Consider the following 18,640-nt stretch of genomic DNA (forward strand, 5'->3'; position numbering starts at 1 on the left):
AGTTGCTGTGCAGAAAACAAAAACAAAACAACAACCAAACTAGTGTTGTGGTCAAGGGTGCTTAGAAAATGCTGCTTCCAATAGTCTCCTTTCAGAGATTCACAATCCACATTTGGTATAAGAGGCTGAGAAATATGGGAGTAAAATCCGGTGTAACTTAAACATCATTTTCACAGAACTACTGATAACCCTCCCAACGTGGAAGACACCTGTGGGATGCTGAAAGCTGCTCTAGAACAGTGAGGAACAAAAGGAGCTGCTGGAGCCAGAATGTAACATGATCAGACTCGTGTTTTCCTTTCTATTTCCTCTTCATTAGAAAAAAAAAAAAAAGTTTTTTTAATTTTTAAATCAGTACACGTCTGGTAGTGATGTGGAGGCTAAACTACACTTGGAAGAGATAAATGGCAAGAAGCCAAGAGGTGATAAAACCCAAGGATGAGGGATCCCACTCAAGAGCCTTTCTTACATAAAATTAAAAGGAATTAACGACAGAGTAGAGGTGAATGATGGAAACAGCAAATGACAATGGCTTCAAAGGTTCTAGCTTAGAGCCCAGAGGAAAGGCCCTCTTTTAATCAAGACACAGAATTTCGGATGAAAAGCCCTCTGCGGAAGGCAGTATGAGCAGTGCTGGTCATTTTAAATCGGGGGTGTCTACAAAAACATCCATAAGGGCACATCAAGAAGCAGTTAGAAATATGGCTCTTCAGTGTAGAAGGAAGGTCGAGACTAGAGATACATGTTATAATCGTACAGATGATATATGAAGTCATCGGATGGATAAACTCCTCCCCCTACCCTCATGGGAAAACTTGTAGGGCGAAAATAGTACAGAATCCAGAATATCAACACTGCAATGTATAAAGTACAAAATTAATTAATCAGCTTTATGCAACTTTTTTTGATATTTTAATCCTAGGGGGTTTCATTGTCATTTATTGTAATCTTAAAGTTTTATTGCAATGTAAAAGGTTCTATTTTACATTATCCAAAACAGAAATATAGTGCAGAGGCAGACAAGGTTGTATATTATATTTTATTATACCATGTCATTGGTATATCATGAAAAGGAACGAAAATAGGTTTGGAACAGAATAGGGTCTAATTTAGTATACCTGAAGCCCAGAGCAATTAAGAGAACTGACCAAAGTCTTGCCGCTGGTTAGTCTCGTTGGCGACTAACCCAATAATGATTTAAAAAAGGAAAAAGAATGAATCTGGGGCCCAGGTCTGGAAAGGAGACTGAGAAGTCCATCTGTGAATTTTAATCAAAACCATCTATTTTTTAATCCTATGAAATGAGAAGGTTGAAAATCAGTTCAAAATATGATGTTCTCTTTCATTTTACTTATTTCTAAGGCATGTGAGAAAGCAAGTAAAATCAAATAATTCACTTGAATAAGATTATTCACAGATATTAGAAAAGCATTTTGCTGCTTTCACATGTTCTCCTTTTAGTTTTAATTGCTGATCTTAGAGTGTTAACAATATTAACGAGTTTTTTTCTTGATGTAGCTGAATTGTGTTTCATCATAACATCATGGCATTAGCCTGACTTCTTGGGAGGGCAGTGAAAAAAAAAAGCAATATCCTACATCAACAGGGGTCTTACCATCCCACACAGCCACTCAACAAACAGTTCCCAAGTACCTAACACGAGTGAGGCACAGTCCTTACTCACCGAGGAAACACCAGGGAAAGGAAGAGGGAGCAGCACGATCATAACTGAGCTCCAGGAAGAGTCCAGTAGCCACCACTTAATTGCGTACAATGATTTCAACGGACTGGCATTAAGTTCTTAAGCATTTAAGTAAAGAATACTTTAAAACCTGTGTAAGGGCTTCTCTGGTGGCGCAGTGGTTGAGAATCTGCCTGCCAATGCAGGGCACACGGGTTCGAGCCCTGGTCCGGGAAGATCCCACACGCCGCGGAGCAACTGGGCCTGTGAGCCACGATTACTGAGCCTGCGCGTCTGGAGCCTGTGCTCCGCAACAAGAGAGGCTGCGATAGTAAGAGGCCCGCGCACCGCGATGAAGAGTGGCCCCTGCTTGCCGCAACTGGAGAAAGCCCTCGCACAGAAACGAAGACCCAACACAGCCGTAAATAGATAAATAAATAAATAAATAAAATTAAAAAAAAAAAAGAAAGATGGAGAACATTCAATGCATTTGTTAAAAAAAAAAAAAAAAACCTGTGTGAGATATAACAAGATTTACAACTCTCTTCAGAGAAGGGGGGGATAAAACCCCTCAAGAGTTATGAAATACTGTTGCACTGCAATGGGAATGCACTTAACACAACTGAGCTGTACACTTAAAGATGGTTAAGATGGTAAATTTTATGCTATGTGGTTTTTTTTACCACAATTTTCTAAATTTTTAAAGGAATTATGGAATTAAATTATCTTAAACAACTTAAATTTGTCCATGAAATGCCTGTTCTATAACCCACAGGGAAGAGGGGAGCTTGCCAAGATTTTGAGGTGGGGAAGAAAGAGGTGAAACTGGATCTTTAGGAGATTAATCAGATAATGCTGTTCAGGGCTTATTAAAGAGAGGCTGACCAGATGAATATTCAAAAGCTGGAAAAGCTAGTATGAGAGTGAAGTAAATAGGAAGGTAGCACAAAGATCTGGAAGAATATGAGAGTTTTTTGGAAAGATCAACCAACAAGATATGGTATAAATAAAGAAGAACCCTAGATGATTCCAAGACATCAAGTTCCAGTGAGAACACGATACATGTTGGATGCTGTTTAACCACCAAGGCCCCTGAGATACATGCCAGAAACTCGAACCAAGAACTCAGATGAACCCAACTCACCGCAGCCCTCACATACTCAGCTGAGCCATCACTTTTTCTCCCAGGGAGGTTACCCTAACTCACCTATCCCTACATAGTCTTCACTTGAAGTTTACTGGGGAGGAGAGGGATTAACAGAGAAAGGAAACAGTCTTTTCATTTCCAATTTGATGGAACTGAAGAAATTTCTGGAGGGTGAAAGAGTCTCTTCTAAAACTTCACTGTGCTCTAGGAAACAGAACTGAGAAAAATTAATCCCTTTACAGACTTTATGCCTTTAGGCAATCTGACAATTGGTGATCTTCCTTCGGTTTTGGATCTTAGTTCTGCAGGCAACTCAGAAACTCTCTTGCTCTGATCTGTACAAAAGGTCATCTGGTGTTTCCAGATCCATCTCTGTGGTGTTCCATTCACTAAAACAGCAGATTAAATTAATCTTGGCTGTTCAACATTCACAAGGCCTGCAAGGCTCTCCTCTCCATTCCAACGCTTGGGCAGAGGGGAAAAAGCTGAGTCAGAATGTCAGTATATTTGAGTTGAAGAATCTTACCACGCCATGTGGTATTGAAAAAATAAAAAAATAAAACTCAAGTTTTTAATTAAAACCTTCACAACCTTATCACAAAATGTTTCAGCCTTTGCAGGTTAAATGGAATTTTCCACTTAAAAGAAGCATACTCAATTTCTAGGGGAAAAAACAGTACCTGGAAAAGCAAAATGAATTTTTTTCCCACTGGAATGTACATATTTAGACTATCTTACCTACTTCTATTCTTTAAATTTAAGCTTAAATATTTATTTTCCATTTTAAAAGTAGGCATATTTTAATTTCTAATCTAAGGATATTGTGGTCTACTAAATATTTTATGTTATTTTTTTTTACTTCTGCTAGCTACTTAATCTATGAAATACAGCTCAGGAAAAAAATGCAGTCATAAAACCTGTTGGTATAAAGATAAGCAGTTTTATTTAATATCTAATTAAATGTGGTCACCAGAGAAATCACAGCTTATGAAACTTTATCAGAAAAAGATTAATCCATTTTAGGCTTAACCCAAATGTCATAAGAGAACTCATGAATTTAGATAGGAATCCACTTATTATTCCAAGAAATTTTCATATTGAATAAGAAGAACCTATATTACTGGCTATATTTATACTTACTTCAATCAAACTTATATACTTTGTAATATCATTGATTTCAGGGGTAATCATCATATATAATAATATAATAGGGAGCCTTTCTCTATTTGTCAAAAATTTCTATAATGTCCTAAAACACTTTATGAATTTATAGATCCCATTCTTCCAGAAATTCAACAAATTACATAGACTGTGTCATTTTAATTCCAAAGCAACAATTCAACAAAAACTACTGAACGAACACCTATTATACGTTGGACTCAGGCACTAGGGAAGTCAGAATGGGGAAATAATTCTTTCCTTTGAAGGGCTCATGGAAACCATGAGAGACAAACCTTTAAACAAGCAACCGACCACTGATATACAGTAATAAGTACTATACGGCACAGACTGCTTGTTTTTCTCCAAATCTATTCGTGTCTTCTTCCGTAATGATAAAAATTTTCTCTGGGCACATGGTGACCCGCATAAAGACTGGATGCTTTCCTCAGCCTTCTCTGAAACTAAGAGAGCCGGGTGACTAATTCTGCCCAATGGGATATGAAAGAAAGTGGTTTGTGCTCCTTCCAAGTTGAACCGTGAAAGGGCAGGATGCGCTCCGCTTTCCCTTCTCTCTTCCCAGGCTGGAAAGGAACGTGGACCATCTTGGATCACGTGGATGAGCCTAACACTCCTACTGGTCATAGACCAACAGGAGAAAAGGAGCCCGAGTCCATAACAGGATATCACAGAACAGAAGCCTCACACCGTCTCAGATTTAAAATGAAAGAAAAATTAACTTTTGTCTTGTTTTCTACGCCACTGTTTTTGGAATCTGTCATGTGAAGCAGCACTCTGCTCTAATTAATTTATAATAGAAATGCTTCTTTTCCTGAGGATTGTGTAACTAGAAAATGCCCATTCAAAGGAAAAATGAAAATTTAATAGTCTAAGTGAAGGAGAGTTTGATTTATAACTTTTTCATGAAAAAATAAAACCCTGAATTATAACAATAAATTAATCTTACAATTAATACAACAGAAATGAGAATTAAAATTTTGTAAATTCTTAGAAAAAAATGACAAATAATCATTGGGGTGTATATATATATATATATATATATATTTTTTTTTTCCAAAAATAAATGATCATGTGATACAACTATGGAAAAAAAATCAGAGGCAGTAAGAAACAGAAGGTACACCCCAAACTGAATCGCTGACATGAAGAAGAGGCTTAGGAAAATAATAGTGAGTGCAGGTGAAAAAATACAGATCAAAGCAATTAGAAAGGAACTAAAAGATCTGAAAAAAAAAAGACCAATATGACTCAACATAAGGATAATTCAATTCAAAGGCAAATCAAAACCAGTATGTGTGAAAAACATGTGCAAACACTTAATATATTAAAAAAAAAATTCCCTGAACTAGAAGAGTGAACTAATCTTGAAAGACTGAAAGAGCACTCCATGTTTCAGGAAATGCTCAGTACTGAAACATTTTCATTAAGCTGCAGAATTTTAAAGAAGAAATTATTCAGGTATTTGAGCAGAAAGAATGAAACATCTACATGAAATAACAGGATGGGTATACCAGAATGTACATCAAAGCTCAAGAGCAGCTCCACGTCTGATGAATCCAAAGAAATATAAAGACAGGAAGAAAGAGAAAGAATGTTGTCTGGAGTGAAGTTCATCTTATGTTTGTGATTTTTTTTCTGGATGGTAGGATTCGAGTTGGCTTTTATTTCTTTTTAAGATTTTTTTATTTACTTATTTATTTTATTTTTCGCTGCGTTGGGTCCTAGCCGCGGCACACGGGATCATCACTGAGGCATGCAGGATCTTCATTGGGGTGCGCGGGCTCTTTGTCAAAGTGCGCAGGCTTCTCTCTAGTTGTGGTGTGGGCTCCAGAGTGCATGGGCTCTGTAGTTTGTGGCACTCGGGCTCTAGTTGAGGCACGCAAGTTCAGTAGTTGTGGAGCGGGGGCTTAGTTGCCCCGCGGCATGTGGGATCTTAGTTCCCTGACCAGGGATCGAACCCGTGGCCCCTGCATTATAAGGAGACTTCTTTACCACTGGACCACCAGGGAAGTCCCCTGATTTGGTTTTTAAATTTCATTGTTCTTCATTATTTAAATTGTTTAAATGAGCATGTAACTGATTAATAAAAGCAATAAGTAATGAAACAGAAAAATATCAAGAATAAGGTGGAAAGTAAATATGCCAATAGGTCAACAATTCTCAATTCTAGGTGGTGACTTTCTAATTTCCAAGTATTATTGTTGTATGTTATAAGAGGAACTGGCCTTGAAAAAAGGAATTTGGCAGGCAGACTAGGAAAGGATAACACTCCAAGCATAAGCAAAGAGAGAAAAGTGTGATAGAAAATGACATGCTTATTAGGATACAGCAAGATCACTGGTAAGCAGATGGAGATAAAGGCTGGGTCGGATTATATGCTATGTCTGAACTTCATTCTAGTCTTTATTTCTGTCACTGAGTCACCAAACATCATTCAAACCAATGAAAGTAGGTGTGTCTCTATCAGGTGCAGAAACAAACTCAATGTCTAGAACTCAGGAACAAAATAATTCTGTACTAGATCAAACAGAATCCTATTCCAGATGTTGAGGCAAAGATAAACAGGAAGGAAGCCTGACCTCAAGGTACTTAGCAAGATATTTCTGAGATCAGATGGACACAAAGAAAAGTAAATAATAATATATGGTAACACAACACATGTGGACATGATAGGAATTTAGAAGAAAGGAAGTTCTTTGATGGTTGAAGCAGACTGTCAAAGTGGTAGGACTTGAGAAAGGCTGGACATGTTGACTTAAAATTTCCAGTTTCATAAGAAATTGTATCATAAGATCCCTACCTATAGCTATATCACAATTCCATAAAGATGGACCATTTATCTCTTTTCTTACTGAAATTATAAAGAAAAGATATACTAATTAATCAGTTATACTGGAATTTGACTATTTGAAAAAATAAGTAAAGCCTTACTTTATAGCAAAATAAATTCCAGATAGGTAACTTTTCATCTAGTTCTTTCATGGTTTCATAGGTTAGATTTAACTCTTCAATATACCTATGGAAATAGCCTTTAAAACATGGGTTGGCCAAAAAGTTCGTTTGGGTTTTTCTAACCCAATACAAAGGAAGCCATCACAGGAAGAAAGATACAAAATGTAATTTCGCTACTATAAACAATGTTAATCAAAAGACTAAAAATTCCTTACAATATATTTAGGAAAGGTCAACTTTAAAGAACTCTTTCTCAGTAAGAAAAAATACAAATACTTCAACAGAAAAATGGGTAAAGGACATGAACAGAAAATTTACAAAGATTATATACGATAAGGTTTTGTTCCTTTAGAATTACAAATTAGATGTCTAAGAATTTTTTCTTGGGAAATATTATATCAACACAAAATTTATTTATAAGGCCATTCATTGCAGACGAATTTACAATAGTGAAAAAAAAAAAACAAAACTGAAAACAGCTTAAATGCCCAACAGAAGGATTATGTAAGTAAATTATGGTACCTCCACAGGATAAAAATCACTGAAATCTCTCAACTAAGTAAGATGCAAAAAACAGCACTGAATGTTGCCAAAGACCGTTCAATGACATGATAAAGTGGTTATGGTATGTTAGAAAAATGAATGGGATAATGACCGTATATAATAGATTCATTCCAATTCCATAAAGATGCTGGAAGTATAGGAAAAGACCAGAAGGATCTATACCAAAATGTTAATTATGATCATTTCCAGATTGTAGGATTACAAGTGATTTTTTTTCTCCTTTATGTTTTCAATTTCATCCAAATTTTTACAGTGAAGACATGCTACTTTCAAAATCTCTGCTGACCTTTACAGCAAAACTTCTGGAGACAGTTGTCTATATGTAATGTGTCAATTCCTCTGCTTGATTCTCTCTTCAACCCAAACAGGCTTTGGTCCCAAAACATTTCCTCCATGTTACTAAATACAACATCAGCAAAATTTACACTGGGGGATCATTCCCTCCCTGTCTTGACACCCTCTTTCCTTGTGGCTTCTGGACACTGCACTCTGTTTCCTTCCTGCCTACTGATCCCTTTTTCTCCGTCTCCTTTGCAGGTTCCCTCTACCCATCAAGCCCTTGACGTAGGACTGCACCAGGGCTCAGCCCTCTTCTTGAGCCACACTCACGCCCTGGGAGAGACCTCATCCAGCCTCAAGGCGTTAGATACCACGTGTATGTGGGAAACTCCCAAATCTCCATCTCTGGCCCAGATATAGATTTCCTTCCCTACCAAACTCCAGAATTGTCACTGCAATTTGTGTGCCCACTTACCACCTCCACTTGGATGACTAAGAGACACCCCAAACTCAATAAGCCCAGTAAACTCCTGCTCTTCCCCCCAAACCCTGCTTCCCATACAGCTTTTCCCATCTCAGGTGACAGCAACTTCCTTTCAGTTGCTCAGGTCAAAATCTGACCTCAGTTCCTCTCCATCTGTCATCCGAGCTGTCAGAAAACCTTACCGGCTCTCCTTCAATGTAGATCCAGAATCCAATCTTCTCATTATCTTTCCTACCACCTTGGTCCTAACCACTATCAGCTCTCCCCTAGATCAGGGCAGCAATCTGCCGACTGAGCTCCCGCTTCTACCCCTGTACGGTTACAATCTGCTCTTAATATGACCACCAGACTGATCCTTGTAACACCTAAGTCAGATCACAACACTTGTGCTCAAAACCCACCAATGGCTCCCCATTCTCACTCACGGTAAAGCCCAAGCAAGTCCTTATTGGGCCAAAAAGGCTCAGATGGTGGGGCTTCTCCTCCCGTCCCCGTCCTCGCCGCAAACTCCACTTCAGCGCACGCCTCGCTGCTATTCCAGGGCAAGGGGCTTGGCCTTGGCTCAAAACGCCCACCCTACTCTACCTGCCACTTTCTCCATCTGTCTTGCTGGCGAACTCCCTCACCTTCTTGCTCAAATCTCACTCGCTCAGTGAGCATTACGCTAACCACCCTTTCTAACCCTGCAACCCAATCCCTACCCTCTGACCCCATGTGCATCCCCGGCCCCCTTTACTCTGCTCTGCTTTTTCCTTTTCCTTTACTACTTATCACCACTTACAAAAGGTTATAAAGAAGTGATTTAGATGGTCTATGATGAAGCAAGGAAGGCTACTCTGAAAACTCACGCTTAAATGGACTTCAATGTCTATCGGGAAAGGGTGGCATGACCCCGCGTGGTGTACCGTCCAGAGGGGCACGGTGAGGACTTAACCTACAGGAGTTAATAGTAAAACACAACAGAAATAGACAGCGATTTGAAATCCCAGTGGGCACAACGAAAGCTAAGAAGCATGAGGGAATTCCCTGGTGGTCCAGTGGTTAGGACTCTGTGCTTTCGCTGCCAAGGGCGCGGGTTCAATCCCTGGTCGGGCAACTAAGACCCCACAGGCCACCGTGCAACCAGCATGGAGCGGCAAAAGAAACAAACAAGCAAACGAAAAAAACTAAGAAGCATATGTTACAGAGAGGTGGATTTGCAGGTCAACATAGGAAAGGTGAGAGCATCCAAACATGGGAAGGCCCCCCAGGAGGCTGTGAGCTGCCTCTTGGCTGTGGAGTTTGGACACAGACAGGATGCGCCTGTATGGGGCTGACACAGAGAGGAATCAGACATGCCACAGGGCTTTGGGGGAGACCTTTCGTCACCAACGCTCTCCCTCTGAGACTTTCAAGACATCCGAGAATCAAAGGGAAGGGGAGCCGAGGGGCTGGTAAATAGGTGAATGTGTACACTTTTCTGTTTTCCACTGTTTATCCTTCTGTCACACATTTAAACAGGTCAACCATTCACTGCACTGACCAAGGGCTACGTGGACCTGAACGCTACGTAACCGGCACTATTTCCGAAGGATGTGTCTGGAAGACGACAAATAAACAGAGCTCTGGATAACTATGTGTATTACGTGTGTGTAAATTATGAACCAGTGCCTTACCACGAGTAACTGGAATAGCGATCGTGACAGAAACAGGATCAGCGAAGCACAGAAAGAGACATAGAGGGAAAGGGCCAAGGGACATTCTGGGAATCAGCACCCACTGGAATCAAGGGGGCCTCCAAGAAGCCCAAGTATTCCAGGCTCTTTCAAGTCCATGAAAACTTAATTCATGTGGCAGAAAGTTTGAAGACGCAGGCTCTTCCCTACAGCCCCCATTGCCCTGCTCATTCCCACGTCTTTTCGCCACAGCTCACATCACGTGGCCGGAAACCAGAAGCATCGCATACACGGCCCGCCACACGTGTTGCCCCCCAGCCAGGGCTTCTGCTCACGGAAACCAAACAAAGGAGAACAGGGAGAAAGAGGCCCAGCCTGCTTCAGCTTTTGTTTCCGAGGCCAGCATATAGCTCTGTGGTTTATTTCACTTGGGCTGTGTTTACATACATCAGTAAGTATGGTTCCCATTTCCCTTCGGAACAGCGGCTATAAATTACTTGTTGGAAGTGGCGGCCTCCTCTCTTCCCATAAAAGGTTGGGCAGAAATTACTGAGGCCCCAGCGAGAGGAGGTCAGGGGTTGGAAGGGAGTGACTTCCTTCACCCACGTCCTTAAATTAATCTACTGATTCAACAAATACCTAACTAAGCACAAACTATGCGCCAGGCATAGTCAGGGATGCTTTCCTAAGCAAAGCAGTCAAAACAAAACAGAAATCCTTGCCCTCACAAGGCACTCCAATTCTAGTGAACTTCATCCACCTCGCCTCAATTCCCGGATTCTGAGCTCTCAGACCATCTAGGGTTGGGCATATCAGAAGGGAAATGTGAGGCAGCCAGAGCTACTATAAATAAGTATAATAATAATTATAGTTGTTACCATTAGTGTGGATGTCTTGAGTGTCTACTATGTGCCCGCCACTGTTCTAAGCACTGTACATTATTAACTTATCAAATAGTCATAAAAATGCCATCAATGGGCACTGTTGCATTGAACTGTGATCCCCCCAATTTTAAATTCTAAATGGAAATAGGGTCTTTACAAAGGTAACTGAGTTAAAAGGAGGTACTTAGTGTGGGCTCTAATCCAATATAACCGATGACCTTACCAAAAGGGGAAAATGGGACAGACACAGGTAGAGGTTTCACACCCTGAACACACAAGGAGAAGATTACCATCTACAAGCCAAGGAAAGAGGCCTGGACTAGATCCTTCCTCATGACCCTCAAAGGAAACCAAGTCTGCTGACGCCTTGATTTTGGGCTTCTAGCCTCCAGAACTGTGAGACAATTCATTTCTGCTGTACTAAGCCAACCAATCTGTGAAAGTGTCTGCTGGCCCTGAAGGCTGACCTTGGGTCAAAATAGAAAACTGCCACGTCCAGGGGTGGCCAGCAGGCCGCTGGTCCCCTGGTGCAGCCCCGGATGGAGCATGTGAAGAGCAGGACAGGGCTTCCCTGGTGGCGCAGTGGTTGAGAATCTGCCTGCCAATGCAGGGGACACGGGTTCGAGCCCTGGTCTGGGAGGATCCCACGTGCCGCGGAGCAGCCGGGCCCGTGAGCCACAACTACTGAGCCTGCGCGTCTGGAGCCTGTGCTCCGCAACGAGAGAGGCCGCGATAGTGAGAGGCCCGCGCACCGCGATGAAGAGCGGCCCCCGCTTGCCGCGGCTAGAGAGAGCCCTCGCACGGAAACGAAGACCCAACACAGCCAAAAATAAATAAATAAATAAATAAATAAATAAATAAATTTTTAAAAAAAGAGCAGGGCACCCCATCTACTACAGAGGTATCACTAACGCAGCTTCCTCACGTGGGTAAGCGATGTTGCCACTCAGCCCAATTAAACATGCTATTTAATACTCTGTGCCTTCAAAGAGATCTATTTCAATGAGTCATTCTAAATACTTGCTACCTGAAAATGTTAATGTTTTCTTCTCAGCCCCAGTCTTGTTCATTTTCTATTTCATTTAACTGGAAATAAAGCTCAAGTATGATGTGGTCCACGGCAGATAATAATAGCTCAGCAAAGCCGAATACACAGAAGGAGAAATTCCATCCCAGACTTGGCAATAAAGTCTCAGGAGGGGGCTAACTGTTAAATAAGGGAGAGTCGTGTCACTCAGGCTTTGCTGTATTAATCCAGGATAATCTCAGTCTTCAGGACCGCAGTTACTTTTAACAAAATAAACACAAAAGAACTTGCAGAGTTTTATTTTTCTTTCTCCTCCCACCTCTCATCATGGGGCCTCTGTCTCTCCAACTCACACATACACACACACACACACACGCGCACACACACACACACACACACACATGCAAAACCACTGCTAATAATACCCTCATTCGTATATCTTGTTTGCTTTTGTTGTTTCAGGGGCATTTCAAATAAGAATAATGTAGCCAGTATTTTTTGAATGCTTACCGTGATATCACTGTGCTAAAGCACATTACATACTTTATCTCATCTACTCCTCCCTCCGGTTAACTCTGTCAAGCAGATATTATCATTCTCTCCACTTCACAAGGAAGGAAACGGAGGCGAAGTTCAACCCCTGGCTCCCGGCCACACAGCTAACAAACGACAGAACCAGGATGGGAAGCCAGTCTTTGCAGGCGTCCAGAGCCCTGGCCATTCCACGGAGCTCCGCGCCAGCCTGCGTGTGCCTTCTGACCAAGAAAGGATGAAACTCAAAAGAAGAGGCTTTCCTCACTGGACTGTGGAGTGACCCTTTCTCTAGGGCGGGGGAGATGCCGGACCACACATCATCCTTTCAAGTGGCTCCAAACTCACAAGCCTCAAGCTCTCAATTAGCCCCAGGTCTGGAATAACACCCACAAGGTTGCAGTTTAGGGGAAAACAGCCCTGTCATCCATCTACATGCTTTCTGGGACAGGAAGCTTTATGAGAACAGAGAAAATACACGGGGAAAGTGAAGTGGGGCTTGCCAACCACCTCCATCTGGGTCCCGCCCACAACGCCTCCACTGCTGCGAGCAGCTTCCCACCTCAAGGCGGGAAGACTCAGCTTTATAACGTGAATCTAACGGAGCCAGTGGGGAAAGCGGGGGACGGAAAAAGCCACCGGCACCTTCTTCTCACCACAGGACAAATTTTAATAGGCTTTCTTCATCGGTTTCAATAAAAGATCGTAGCAACCGAAGTTACTCTTAAGTGATTTGAGTGCTTTACCTTTTAGGGCCCCAGTGACCAAGCGTAAGAGCACCAACAACTACGGAAACATTTCCACTTGCCAGCCTTCGCTCTGGCCTACAGCATGACCCACGCATAAGATGGAAAACAGGGCTTCCCTGGTGGCACAGTGGTTGAGAATCTGCCTGCCAATGCAGGGCACGTGGGCTTGAGCCCTGGTCTGGGAGGATCCCACGTGCCGCGGAGCAGCCGGGCCCGCGAGCCACAACTACTGAGCCTGCGCGTCTGGAGCCTGTGCTCCGCCACGAGAGAGGCCGCGACGGTGAGAGGCCCGCGCGCCGCGATGAAGAGTGGCCCCCGCCTGCCGCAGCTAGAGAGAGCCCTCGCATGGAAACGAAGACCCAACACAGCCAAAAAATAAATAAATAAAAAGTTTTTTTTTAAAAAGTAAAATTAAGATGGAAAACAAGTGCTTTCATCCCATATCTGAGATCAAAATTGTGAGTCTTCACTTCTAAGTCCAAGCGGTACCAGTTCTCCGCATCCTGGCTGAGTGCGTGGAAGATGCTCATTTTGTGGAGAGGAAGACACACAGAGAGTAACCATCGATGCCACTGCTAAGCCACACTGTGAAGGAGGCCATGGTGATGGTGACGATGAGACCAGAACAGACAGGGACCCTCATTCCATCAGGGAGCAATCAGAGAGCACCCTTGGATTTGAAAACAACAGCTCAAACGTAATTAAGAAATTTAGACTGGCATGCATATGTAATGTACACATTTCTTTGCAGATGCCTTTTTCCTTTGACAGGCTGGTGCCAACTTTCATTTGGAAGAAATCCACTTTCATACAAAGGTAACCGAGAGTGACAGGACATAGGAAGCCTACCTCATTTCTCTTCTGTGAACTTCAAAAAAATCAGTTAATTGCTTTTCTAGAAAAGCTATTTTATGAAATCACAGTGCTTCACCTTTCTGCTCTTTATTCGTGGTATAAATGGTGATTTTAAAATGCCCATCATGAAAATGCTATGATTAATCAATACATCTTAAACCATATAACGACTTCTTTTAACAAACAGAAATTTGATCAACCAAAAATGGTCACTGTGTTCTTGTGGATGAACTGTCAACCCCTACGAAAACTCCTAACATACAGTCTATTAATTGATATTCAAATGTAGGTGCCTCTTTCCCCTTCACTGACTAAGCTACAGGGAGGGGCGGCAGTCACTGGTTTCCTTCCTTCCCCGGCTTTGCAAAGGCCTACTTTTCCCAGCTCTTCAAGTGCTCTGCAAGAGCAGTTTAAGTCACTGCCGTTTATTAAATTAATAGCAAACAGGAACTAAAACACGTGTGTTTCAGAACGCCACTGCTGAAGCTGTAATGTGCCAAACGAACTGATTTCATAGGCTGAGACCCATATTTTATCTCCACGGCACTGCATTATTAGGCTCTTTTTATAGCATTACCCCATTTCTGCCTTGCCTATAGCACCTAGCATATAAATATGTATTTTTTATTTCTAACAAATTTGAGACTCATATAAAGCACTCTTTTCCCATCTAAAATTACCATTTGAGATAATTTCTTATCCTATTTCAAATAACAACGTCTTACTAGTCCATGAGCCAAAGACAGGCACTGTGAAACTAATGATGCATAAGCTTCAGGGGCTCTGGAGCCAAGGTTCCTCCAAGGTCCCAAGAGGGGCCCTAAAAATGTGTTTCTCTATGTTTTTGTAAACATTTCAAGTGTGGGGACTTCCCTGGTGGCTCTGTGGTTAAGAATCCACCTGCCAATGCAGGGGACACAGGTTCGAGCCCCAGTTCAGGAAGATCCCACATGCCACGGAGCAACTAAGCCTGTGCGCCACAACTACTGAGCCTGCGCTCTAGAGCCTGTGAGCCGCAACTACTGAGCCCACGTGCCACAACTACTGAAGCCCGCGCGCCTAGAGCCCGTGCTCCGCAACAAGAGAAGCCAACGCAATGAGAAGCCCGTGCAATGCAACGAAGAGTAGCCCCCCCTCGCCGCAACTAGAGAAAGCCCATGCGCAGCAATGAAGACCCAACGCAGCCAAAATAAATAAATTTCCACATATTAAAAGAAATATTTCAAGTGTAAAATATTTCCGTATTCTTTATTTCCTAAACAGGACCCCCAAGACGGTATAAATGTTGGGTCCCACAACCTATATCTGCCCCTCTAGGTTAACAGTAAATTATATGCCACACGTTAAGGGCTAAATATTAATTGTGTGTGTGTGAGACAAAAAATAATTCACTTCAACTGGAAACAAGATTCAGTGTGCCCTGCCCTGGAACGTTCTAGAATGCCTGCTTCAGCCATTCCTTAAGGCCCCCGTCTCCTACCTAACAGGAGTCACCCTTCCAAGTGGCAGGCCACGGAAGGCTCACTTAATGAGGGGTGACGTCAGGAATGAAAGACTCAGCTACAAAAACAAAATTATGTTTTTCATTAACACAAAACTGAGCTGGGGAAAGCCAGCCAAGAGGCAGGTGTATCAGTTAAGGAATTCCCTTGAGGGCCTTCACTTCCACATCAAATTGCACTGAATTTCTCTACACTAATTACCTATTATTGAAGATGAAAGAATGATAACAAATGATTCGCCACAGCAGCTGACAGAGTGCACGTGTTGGAAAGAATGAAGGATTTACCAAGTGCAAAATCAGACAAGAGAGATTCACAAATTCTCAATTTAAAAAAATAGCAGAGAATCTTTCTCTACTATAAGGGCTATGAAGGTGAGGGAATTCTCTTAGGCCGAGAAGCCCAATTTTATTTATTTTTTATTTTTAGAAGCCCAATTTTAAATTTTGTCTGGACTGTGAGAGAAATTGCAAATTAAAAGTGAAGTGCTGGAGTCTAATTTATTCAATTCATGTAAATTTCTTGGAGGCAGAGATCACATCTTCAATTTTTTTTTTTTTAATTTCTCACACCACATTACACCTAGCCATTGATTTGATTTTCTTATGGGGAACAACCCTATCCAGTGTCATACAGCTATATTTTCACTTCCCTTGTCTTCATGTCGTTTTTACCCAATGCTTCCTTTTAGCCCCCAAATTCTTCACACTGTCTTAAGTCTTGCTCTCCAGCTAACATCCTGAAAAAGTGTAGTCAGGTAATGTAAGTTCCCTTCAAGTCATCTCCTCTGTCAATTTTCCTAAAACACACGTTCCCTCTCTCAGTGGAAATCAATGTCAGTACTAATGAAAGGACATTTTCATAGAGGTGGTATCTGTTTAAAAAATATATAGGCATCAACATTTTTTTAAACAGTTTGCCACACTGTCTTAAACCCTCCAAAAAAATAAAAGCAAATATTCCCTCAAATCCAATTAGTTGATAAAATTCTTCCATTTCTATTATGATTGTGGCTTTATAGAAACGTCCTATAAATACTGCATGATACATCTGCAAAAGGTTATTTCTTAATCCCTTGGGTACTGTAAAGAAACCAACCAACCAACCAACAAACCCTTTGAGTCTGAAGGCTAGGAAGCATAACTTTCAAACTTCCAGGTAGCACCCTGTTGCCCACTGGGAAAGAGGCATGTTGTTATTATAATTGTGGACTGTTTGAACACACAAGATTTACAAGATTCAAATTACCAGAGTGTCCATAATATGCAAAGCTTTGGGCTAAAATAAGGACTGTATACCCTCCCCCACCAAAAAAAAAAAAAAAAAACAAACCACCACCACCACCCCACCAACTATAACTTTGTTCCACAAACAACACTTCTTCTTACTTCTTTTCTATCAATGTATGATTGGCCTCTTTGAAATATACCTCGTATTGACAGAATGTTAGGAGAGTTCAATGTCATGGAGGGAAATGAAACACTTACTGTATAAAACCTCTAATTTCTCTCAGCATGACCCTCTATCTCAGGCATTTCCCTCTTTCTGTGATTACCCAACACCTGTACAGGGTATCATTTGCAATCGAGGGTCCTGAAAGGGCATCCTGGAAGTGTCCACGTGATCAAGGACATACCCAAAAGCCTAATGAAACTGTAGAGTTAACCACATAAGGCTGCCCTGGTTGTCAAAAACGGGCTTTCCACCAGAGCTTTATCAACTCATCAGGTTCCAAAGTAAATAAATTGTTACCTAATAAACTTGGAGTTTCTTTGGTACATAAAAATCATTTTAACAAGGAATCACTGGGGATTAAAATTATAAAGGGAATCCTGGTGGTTACAAGTCACCTCTGTTCAAAAATGAGTCATGCTTTATTGGCTGGTACAGGCTATTTGATGAGGAAAACAAAAATCAAGAGCTTGACGAATTCAGTTCTGTCAGAGGGTAACTACATGTGTTTCCTACAAACTTTTAAAAACATAAATGCTTGCAGAACTTACGTTTTGCTTCCATTAATTCCTAATTAACAATTTTTGGGATCCATCATAAATGAATAATCAAAAGAAGTTACCGGTATACACGTCACTTAATTTCCTCATGAGAACCTGTGTAAACATCTCAGAGTAATAAATGTGTCTTCTCTAAGGGGAATACATTGATCTCCCAATGGGTGCCGGGCGCTTTCTGAGATGAGAGCTCAGAAATGGGTAAAGCTCAGCCTTGTTGGACAGGCAATGAGAAATGTCAAATCATTTGTTTCGTTTGGTTACTAGATCAAATTAAGATACAAAGAATATTCTGGCCACACTGTTATTCCATCTTTAGAAAAGAATATATCAAAAAAAAAAAAAAAAGTGAACAGTTCCTAAGTACAATGTTCTGGAGCTCACGTTGTATTTTAGTTGGTATACCATATCACAGCAAAACAAAACAAAACAAAACAAATGTGCAGTCATATTTTTTCTTCACGTGCTCTGGACAACTGTCATCAATTTGGAATAGAGTACGAGATGTGCTTTTCTCAAACAAAACCTCATTTTCCATCCAGATGTACTGTTCAAGTGACCGCAGCCTCTTTGCTACCTCTGTGATTGTAATTTACTTGTTTTGAAGTCTAACAGTCCATACATCCATCCTATGTATTTTGTAATGCAGTGAAAAAACACCTTAGAATAAACTCAAAATGTAAACCAGAAGATTCTGAACTAAAATATTTCACTCTCTTCGTATAACCTAAGATCATTTTTACAGGACAAGGAGAATTCTCACTTGATTAGCAACAACCAACCCGGATCTCAAATATTTTAACATGGATGGGACACCTGAAACATCTGAATAATCACCATATTCAATACTGAATCATTTAACAATTACTTTAAAACTCATGATGAGGTCTACCTTGTGATGTTTGTCCTGAAACATTTCAAAACTGACAAAAACGTTGAATTTCTGAACTCTTTTACACAAAAATTAACCTCTTTACATACTAAAAGCTTTGACATGCTTTTATTCCAGTGTATAAAATCTCTGACAACATTGGCTTGTGCACAAAAAAAAAAACCCTTGAACTATACTGACGGAGGCATTCCTTCCTGAACTAACACAGACACACCACAACAGCATTTGTTGGTACTTAAAAATATTCTGA

General features: G+C 41.1%; 1 protein-coding gene across 3 annotated transcripts in view; it reads right to left on the reverse strand.

The window, feature by feature from the left end:
• AFF3 (ALF transcription elongation factor 3) overlaps positions 1–18,640 on the reverse strand; it is a 558,847-nt gene that overhangs the window by 448,149 nt on the left and 92,058 nt on the right. The gene's annotated exons all lie outside the window — the stretch shown is intronic.

The sequence above is a fragment of the Eschrichtius robustus genome, chromosome 15 (assembly GCF_028021215.1).
Source record: "Eschrichtius robustus isolate mEscRob2 chromosome 15, mEscRob2.pri, whole genome shotgun sequence".
Classification (NCBI taxonomy): domain Eukaryota; kingdom Metazoa; phylum Chordata; class Mammalia; order Artiodactyla; family Eschrichtiidae; genus Eschrichtius; species Eschrichtius robustus.